This window comes from Hyperolius riggenbachi, chromosome 4 (genome assembly GCF_040937935.1).
Source record: "Hyperolius riggenbachi isolate aHypRig1 chromosome 4, aHypRig1.pri, whole genome shotgun sequence".
In the NCBI taxonomy this organism is placed as follows: Eukaryota; Metazoa; Chordata; class Amphibia; order Anura; family Hyperoliidae; genus Hyperolius; species Hyperolius riggenbachi.
In genome coordinates, this window is record NC_090649.1 from 176,217,850 (window position 1) to 176,227,164 (window position 9,315).

Here is a 9,315-nt window from a genome sequence, read left to right on the forward strand (position 1 = left end):
CGCGCACACGACGATACCCGATTAGATGCGTCTCCTATGTTGCTAGGAGACGCAGGACTTCATGTCAGCTGACATGTTAGTCAGCTGACACTTAGGCAGGGCTGTGTATATGGTCAGCTGAACTTCTATCAGCGGATTCACAGGCAGGGATACTGATGCATGATTGGTTGCTGTGTGAGTGGCCGGCCACTGATTGGTTGTGTACCTGTATTTAGGTACACAATGTGAGAGGTTCCCTTCATGTCAGTCACACATTGCCAATCATAGCATTAGCTTTGGCTTCTCGCTGGGTGCTGTTACATTGCTTATCTGTTGGAACCTCTGGAATTTGACCCTTGCTCGTATCTTAACCTTTCTTGTTTTCTGCCTGGACCGACCCTTGCCTGGATAACTACCTTGTTTGATTGCCGCCTGGATAGACCTTGCCTTGGATAACCCAGCTGCTGACAGTCGTAATTTCATGTTGTATGCATGAACTGCCTTGCTTACATGCTGACTGGTATGAGTGGAACAATCCTAAGGAAGGTATTCTTGACTATTCTAATGGTTTGGCTTAATTCAAGAATACTGCAGCATTTTTAGAGAACTAAATCCTCCATCTTGTTTGGCAGTTTTTATTGATGTGTGTTGTGTTGCTGCAAGTTTAAGATTTGAGTGCAAGTGTTAATATTGATTTGCAATTGTCTTTTTTTAATATGGGTAAAAAAAAAAGCAGCAAAGGAACAGCGCCATCCCAACAATACAAAATCTGTCAATCAAGCATATCTGCAACAAAGCTTGGCATGTAAAGTGAACAAATTAGAGCAAATGTAAATCATGGCTGTACCAGAAGTGTTTTTATATGTTCACTATACTATATCCACACCCACTTCCATGATAATGCAGAAAAAGTAGAGCAGCTAGTATGTCGTAATTATTCAATGCATGATGTGACTAGAGGACTTCTTTAAAGTAAACCTAAAGAAGAAGTGAAGTGAAAATAACAATGAATATATTGCTTATTTTTTACAATATACACTTGTAACTGTCCACTGCAAAATCTTTCCTCTCCCTGATTTACATTCTGAAATGTATTACTGGCGGTGACATCTTTAGCTCTGCCAGGTGATCTGTACAGAATATTTGTTACTGAGAGTTCTATGCACAGAGGGAGATAACAGCAACAACAATATTTCTATAGCGCTTTTCTCCCATAGGACTCAAAGCGCTTAGGTTCTCTCAGATTCAGTAATTGTTAGCAGGATGAAGTATACACACAACAAATAAGGGGAGTCTGTATGGCTGACATTGTGGTGAAACCCCTCCCACACTGTGGGAGGGGTATATTGTTTGCTTGGCAGTTGGAAAAAGCTGTCATTTCCCACAATGCAATAAGGCTCACAGACAGCAAATTGTCAGGACCATGATGATGACATCACACTGAGGGAGGGGTTTCACCACAATATCAGCCATACAGAGCCTCCTGATGATCTATTAGAGAAAAGGTAAAAAAGATTTCTCATGGGAAAGGGGGTATCAGCTACTGATTGGAATAAAGTTCAATCCTTGGTTAAAGTTCCTCTAAAGTAAAATTGTAACTTGTAAATTACCTTAAAGAAACTCTATACTTACAAAAAAAACCTCTGGGGATACTTACCTCGGGAGGGGGAAGCCTCAGGGTCCCAATGAGGCTTCCCCCTCCCCTGTAGCTGCAGGCAATCCAGCGCTGGTCCCCCCAAATCCTCCCCCGACAAGCTTGACAAAGCTTGATTTATTTACCTCTCTGGGATCCAGGGCAGGCGCAGTAGCGCCAGAAGCTTCCCTCTCCTGAGGTAAGTATCCCCCAGAGGGATGTTTTTCACATTACAGATTCTCTTTAATGATTTAGAAGAGCTTTAGATAAACTCAACAGGACATATCTTATTTTATTCAGAAACGCTGCCCCATTTTGCCTCAAGCCTACTGTGACAATGAGCATTTGACCCGAGGCACCCACAAAGCTTCCTCCCTGCAGTCGGGTCGGATGCTCATTGTCATGGTGGGCAGCATTCTTGGATGAAAGCAAGATGATTTAGGAGAGACTTATATAAGCTCTCCAGAGCATATTTTGTTAACGAATTTCACTTCAGGTACGCGTTACGGTTTTTTTTTTCTACCTATAGTAATGATGCACATATCCAAATAGCAGGAAAAAATTGGTACTTTTAAAACCTTCTGGTTATCTGCTCACATAATAGCACAAATCAATAGGAATAAACACTAAACTCTGCATTTCTAACCATATCCACAACATAAGAACAGAGATGCAGAGATGTCAAACCCCTAACGCCAATTCAATCCAGACTCAGCAGGCTAGAATGCTTCTAGACAGAGGCCTTAAGTTAATCATGAATAATTTCTGTCCTATCCACTTGGGAAGGGAGTTATAAATTGTGTTGTGCTGCTCTGCGGTGTGCTGGGTGAACAGTAGTTAGCTGTTAATGGAATGCTTGGTGCGGATCATGTCTTCTTACAGGAAGTGTTAGTGACAAGACACCAGAAAATTACCTCACAACTCAGGTGAAAAAATATTAGCAGAGGCTCCTGCTGCAAGCTATAAAATAAATGTCACAGATCCACAGCCTATTCATGATCTATGTTTTTTTATGGCAGGAAGAAGTAGGACAGACAATAAGCAAAGAAACAACAAGCACATATTACAAGAAGAAGAATACGGATTGAAAGTCATTTCGTTCTGTGGTGTTTCCAGTTGGTGAATGACATCATATTCTATTTCTTGCTGCCCTACGTCTTCATGTTGATGAAAAATGACATCTGAGAGGGGTCACACACAGATAAGGATGGCATAAATCACCACTGTACAGCATTCATTCCATAGACATACACTTAAAAATCATCATTCATTCCTGCTTGCTTTCCACTAGTTATGTAAGAATTAAAGCGGAATTTTAGAGAAAAGGGGAAAAAAATAAATCAATACATTGCAAAGTGAGAAGTTAACCTCTTGAGGACTGCAGTGTTAAACCCCCCTAAAGACCAGGCAATTTTTGAGTAAATTGGCCACTGCAGCTTTAAGGCCAAGCTGCAGGGCGGCACAACACAGCACACAAGTGATTCTTCCCCCCTTTTCTCCCCACCAACTGAGCTCTCTGTTGGTGGGGTCTGATCGCCCCCCAATGTTTGTTTGTTTCATTGTTTATTTGTTTTTTTCAAAAATGTTGTGTTTTTCTTTTTATCAATTGTAAACCCCCCTCCCTCCTCCCGCTAGCCAATCCCCGTGATCAGCTGTCATAGGCTTCAGCCTATGACAGCTGATCACCTCTGTTGCTCAGGAGGGGACAGCCGTGTCACAGGGCTGTCCCCAGTAGGGATGCTCATTCGGATTCCGCGGAAGTGCGTTAGGTGGATTTCCGCTGGAAATTGCGGAAATTTCCACCGGAAATCGCGGATATTCCGCCCGACTTTTACATTGATTTTCTCAAAAACTATAAGGTCTTTTTGAAAACTTTTTTTGTATCTTGTTCACAAGATTCAGTTTAATACCCCCTGAAAATGTGGTGTTTCTAGGACTTACTGGGACTTTGCTATTAACCACTAAAGTCGGCAGATTTTTACTGTAATATAAAATGCAGAAAATCTGCATCTGCCTATTTTCTGCATTTATATTAAAGTAAAAATCCGCCGACTTTAGTGGTTAATAGCAAAGCCCCCGTAAATCCTAGAAACACCAAATTTTCAGGGTTTATTAAACAGAATCTTCTAAACAAGATGCAAAAAAAAGTTTTCAAAAAGACCTTATAGTTTTTGAGAAAATCGATGTTAAAGTCGGGTGGAATTTCCGCGATTTCCGGCGGAAATTCCGCATTGGAATGCGGAAATTGGAAGCGGAAAGCGGAATCGGTATTTGGCAATGGCGGAATGCGGAATTACCGCGGAATCGGAAATTTGCATTTCCGACCATCCCTAGTCCCCAGTACAGCGATGCTGCTGATCGCAGCGCTGTACTTGTAAATAGACGGCGATTACGCCGTCTATCAGTCTCCCGAGCAGCAACCGCCGCTCGGAGACTCACCAAGCAGGAGATGCGTGCGCATCCTGTGCACAATCTCCTGCAAAACACAGACCCAGGACTTTACGCCAATTGGCGTTAGGCGGTCCTGGGGCTGCCGCCGCAGCAACGCCCATTGGCGTGACGCGGGCGGCAACAGGTTAAGGAGTAGAAGAGAGATAAAGAAATTATTGACATTCGCCATGTTATTTGTTCATGTTGTTTGATACACAACGAGCCTGCACATAATCATCTTTACTACTGGCAGACATGAAAAAAAAAAAAAAAACAGACAGCACCAACTGCCACTATTTATACTGTAACCACAATAATGCGATAGGCTAAAATGTTTGTTTTTTTTTGTAATTGATATACATATGCACAGAGGGAGATAGTGGTTGCTTGGCTGCTGGAAACAGCTGTTATTTTCCACAATGCAACAAGTTTTACAGACGAGAAACTGTCAGGACCTAGGTCCTGACATCACACTGTGGGAGGGGTTTCACCATAATATCAGCGATACAGACCCCCCTGATCTGTTTGAGAAAAGGTAAAGATTTCTCATGGGAAAGAGGGGTATCAACTACTGATTGGGACGACGTTTATTCCTTGGTTACAGTTCCTCTTTAAAGAAAACCTGTACTGAAAAAAAAGTAGGGGGAAGCCTCTGGACCCTATTGAGGCTTCCCCTGTCCTCCGGTGTCCCACAGTGGTCTCGCTGCAGCCCACGGAGCGCACAGGCGACAATTGTTGGGCTGTGCAATATTTACCTTTTCTGGCTCCAGCAGGGGCGCGGTTGCGGCTCTTCTGACTGAGATAGGCGAAAGTAGCCGATCTCGTCGGGTTCGCTCTACTGCGCAGGCGACTTGTGCTTGCGCAGTAGAGCGGCCTGACGGAGATCGGCTATTTTCGCCCATCTCCGTGCAGAGAGCGAATACTGTGCCTGCACTGGAGCCAGGGAGGTAAATATTTACATCGCCGCCGCTCCGGGAGGATTTTCGCTGCCGCCGTGGGACCGAGGAGGACAGGGGAAGCCTCAATAGGATCCGGAGGCTTCCCCCACCCAAGGAGAGTACCCCCAGGGGAACTTTTTTTCATTACAGAATTTATTTAAAGCACAACTGTAGTGAGAAGAATATGGAAGCTGCCATATTTATTTCCTTTTAGACAATAACAGTTGCCTGGCAGCCCTGCTGATCTATTTGGCTGCAGTAGTGTCTGAATAGTGTCTAAATAAAACCAGAAACAAGCATGAAGCTACTCTTGTCAGATCCGAAGAAAGGCCTGATCTGCTGCATACTTGCTCAGGGTTCTATGGCTAAAAGTAATAGATTAAAATGCTTAAAATTAAAAAAAAAAAAACATTGTACATAGGCGAAAGTATGCCTGGACACATGGAGCCATGAAATTCAGGGAACAGTGCTAGGGGTTCAGGGCATTTGCCCAGGATCTCTGCCCCTAGCGACGCGCCTGAGTATTGCCAAAGCAATAGAGGGAAAAAAAAAACATGCTTATTTAAAATTGCCTGTTCAGCACAAAAACAGTTGTCATTTTCATTTTTCCAAATAAATGGGACCTTTAGATCCACAGATTTAACAAAACGGCAATCAGTTTAGCTGCCACTTTTCTGCGATCGCCTCCATACTGTTATTTACTGGCACTACAGAGACATTTGCCATATTTATAAAGTGGCACTCACAAAGTTGCAGAAAGGGGAGAACAGTCCTGTGTAGTGGTTAGTTACTCCATTCAATTGAATGAGGATTCTGATGACCATTTTATTGTACCCCGTTCATGGACCCGATTCATTTTTTACCCTTTTCTAAGTGTGGTATAAACAAGTATAGATCTGGCTTTAAAAACTGGAAAACAAAGTAAAGAGGTGATCTGTTTTAAGATGATGACATCTCTAAAATAGGCCGCTAAGAAAACATTTCCTGGGTCACTTGGCTTTTCACCAGATAATTAGTGCCTGCGATTCTTAAAAGTCATGATAAGAACACATACCGTACACTCTACAAACATTGCATTTTGTAGTATTTGCCAAGAGCTGTATTACAAATGAAATGCAATGACAAAGCTGCAATGTCTACACAGTTATTAGTCTAAAGGTTCGTATACACGTCCGATAAAGATCGTTCGTTACGAACGATTCGTGACGTTTACACGATATTCAAATTAGACCGAAAAGACCGTTCGTAATGAACGATTGTGTACACACGTGAACGATATAAGTATAAAGTACTGAACGACGAACGATAAAAAAATGCGTGCGCAAACGGAAGTGACGTTATGACAGGCAATAAGAACATGCGTAGTACTCCACAGATAATCATTATCGGACGATCTTTGTACACACTGCAACGATTGAACGATTATCTTTCAAAAAAATCCGCCGGGTTGGATCGGTCGGATTAAACGATAACCGTCGTTATCGTCCAAAAAAAACGATCTTCGGAAAATTTGGAACGTACGATTATCGGTCCGATTGTCGTTATCGTTCGTTTTTGAACGATCTTTATCGGACGTGTTTACTCAGCTTTAGACCCTAGACCCTCTGGGCTACAAACCTATGTCTTATTCTCATCTGCTCAAGTGGGGATAAACATCTCAAGAGACCCCAGAAATGTAATAAAAGCAAATGTAGAGCCATTGTGCCTAGTTCATTGTAGCATACTGCGAGCAAACTATTGACTGCCTTCACAAAGGAATGGGACACCTGATTATTCATGATTATTCATCAAAGATCCGAATCGTTCATGATCCGGACAACACTAGTAGGTACAGATGTTTGGCTATTCCCTTGTAACCCTTTAGCAGCAAATTTATTTAGAGGCTTGCAAGTGCTCCAGGCCAACTTATTTAAATTAATCCATCTATCTATGTGCATGTGCATGTATATAATATATATATATATATATATATATATATATATATATATATATATATATATATATATATATATATATATATATATATATATATATATATATATATATATATATATATACACAGGCTTTGTAGCTCAATCTTCTAATTCCATTTGTGATATAATTTTACATACATACTGCAGCATTTTTGCACAGAAATGTATATTATTATGAGTGCGTTTACTAATTACAGACACAGATTACCTGATGAAGCAAGGAGTAGCCCACACAACTAGTCATCTACTGTAAGGCCCCATTCATACTGCACGCGTTTCCACCCGCATTTTGGAAACGCGTGCAGGAGGCCGACACGCACGACAGACAGTGCATAGAGTGCCCTGTCTGATGCTTACACTGCATGCGGTTCGGGAACGCATGCTGCACGCATTTTTTGCAAAAACGCGAGGCTGTCCCATTCACTTTTCAGTGATCGGATAAGCCACGCAACGCATACAAACGCGAATGGCATGCGTTCGCATGCGTTGCGTTCCGCATGCATAGCCGTCCGCGTTTGTAATGTGAACTGGGCCTAAGTGCTTAGTAAACTTTTATGGTTTTGCACATTGAAAGCCTTGTAACGTTATTTTAATTGATTTTTGATATCTTAATCTGTTAAGGGTGCTTCAAACTCTGTCTACTGTGGCATTTTTCCGATATATTTTTTGGATTACAGTTTTATAAATGGTCTTTTTGTTCTTTCCCCTACCTTTTTGTCTAAAGGTTTACACCTTATTACCCATATTATTACTATAAACGTTTTACCGTGACCAGATTTGGTGAACCCTACAAGTAATCTTTAGGTGTGGTTAGTATAGCCACTGTGGACAGCTCATAAAATTGTGTTGCCACAGGCAGAGAAGCATATGAGAGTTTAAATATCTTGAGCATCACCCATAAAACAGAAGTATAAGAACATCAAACCTCAACTCAACAGCAAACCAAAGCTAGTAAATGCCACTTGTGATGGTTGCAGATGAGGTCTTGAGGCACCACTAAAATGTTACTGAGCCCTCATCAAATCATTGTGATGAAAATTGTATTAGTTAACAGAGTACATAACTTAAATTCTGGATGGAGGGGGTGAACGCACTTAAGTTATTCTGATACCAGCAAAACGTTATTAGCATAGAAAAAGTGTAAACAGAACTGTGCAACCCCAATATGGCAGTGGGAGGGCTGCAACAAGGATAATATATACACCAACTCCACTGTCGATTTGGATGCATCATTCAAGTCCCAGCTCCAACAGGCCAAATTTGCCAAGGTTCTCCAAACCCATTAGGAGTACATGGGTGATCGTGCAAACCTGGCCTGGATTTACTACAAATTGTTTACCTTTAAGGAGGCGTGGGATTATAGCCCTTAGCAGACTCATGTCAGACTATAAGTGAATGTTGCTGAACGGTGGACAAGGAGTTGTGTAGCTGCAAGGAAGGTTGCAATCTTTTACCAGGTACTCAAGTAGGAAACAATGTTTAATCATTTTTGGCCAGGTTTGCAGAATCACTTGCTTTTCTCATACCCTGAGGAACCGTTAAAACATTTGCCCTAATTTAATATTTACATGTCCTGCATCCCTTGTTTTCTGTTCAAGCTATTTAGAAAGCAATTTAAAAAATTGCATTCCAAACTGCACATGCAAAGTGTTACTGTGTCACTTACATGGGACATAATAGGCAATGTACAATAAAAGTCCAGCTCAAGGCAAACTCATTTTTCCTTTGTATTGAGTTGGAAAACATTACAGTTTGTTTCACTGGGCTAAGTCATAAGCAATTTCTCAAAAGAAATCTAACAATGGCTGTAATCCTTCCACATTCAATAAGAAGTTTGCCTGGAGTAGGCTTATTCCCCTGACAATATCTGAGCAACAGTGGTTATTGCAAGCTCAGTAGACTGTGGCTGTTATCCATGGGTGATGCCTCAGGAATATAACCATTTCCAAGCATGCAGCAGTCATGCCAAAAGAACTTTATGTTGTTTTATACCTCAGATGTGTTTATGCCATTTCTATCCACATTCCACAATTACTGATTAATGAGCGTTATCAGAATATGAAGCAAGGTGTTAGCCAACCACTTATTGCTCCAGGGGTATATATATTCATCTATGCAAGTCAATGAGAAGTGAATGGGCAGTGAAAATTGCTTTGGTCTTGAAATGTACACATATAGAAATACTGCAAAAAGTGTTACTATAACACTCTGAAAAGAACCTTATTGAGGAAACAGGAAAGCCAACAGAACTTGTATCATACTACCAAAATGTCATTTGCCAAGAATAGAGGCAGCCATACTACTGTATTTATTCGTTTTTTTTTTCAACTAATTTAATATAAGTAAATTATATTGGTACCAG

The 9,315-nt window shown here is 41.3% G+C and overlaps 1 protein-coding gene and 1 long non-coding RNA gene across 18 annotated transcripts in view; one reads left to right on the forward strand and one right to left on the reverse strand.

Annotated features, from left to right (window-relative positions):
- LOC137571620 (uncharacterized) overlaps positions 1-2,973 on the forward strand; it is a 33,396-nt gene extending 30,423 nt beyond the window's left edge. The window contains exon 3 of the long non-coding RNA XR_011031384.1: positions 2,632-2,973. This is a non-coding gene — a long non-coding RNA (uncharacterized lncRNA). The remainder of the gene's footprint in view (positions 1-2,631) is intronic.
- TNIK (TRAF2 and NCK interacting kinase) overlaps positions 1-9,315 on the reverse strand; it is a 458,011-nt gene that overhangs the window by 149,187 nt on the left and 299,509 nt on the right. The window lies entirely within an intron of this gene.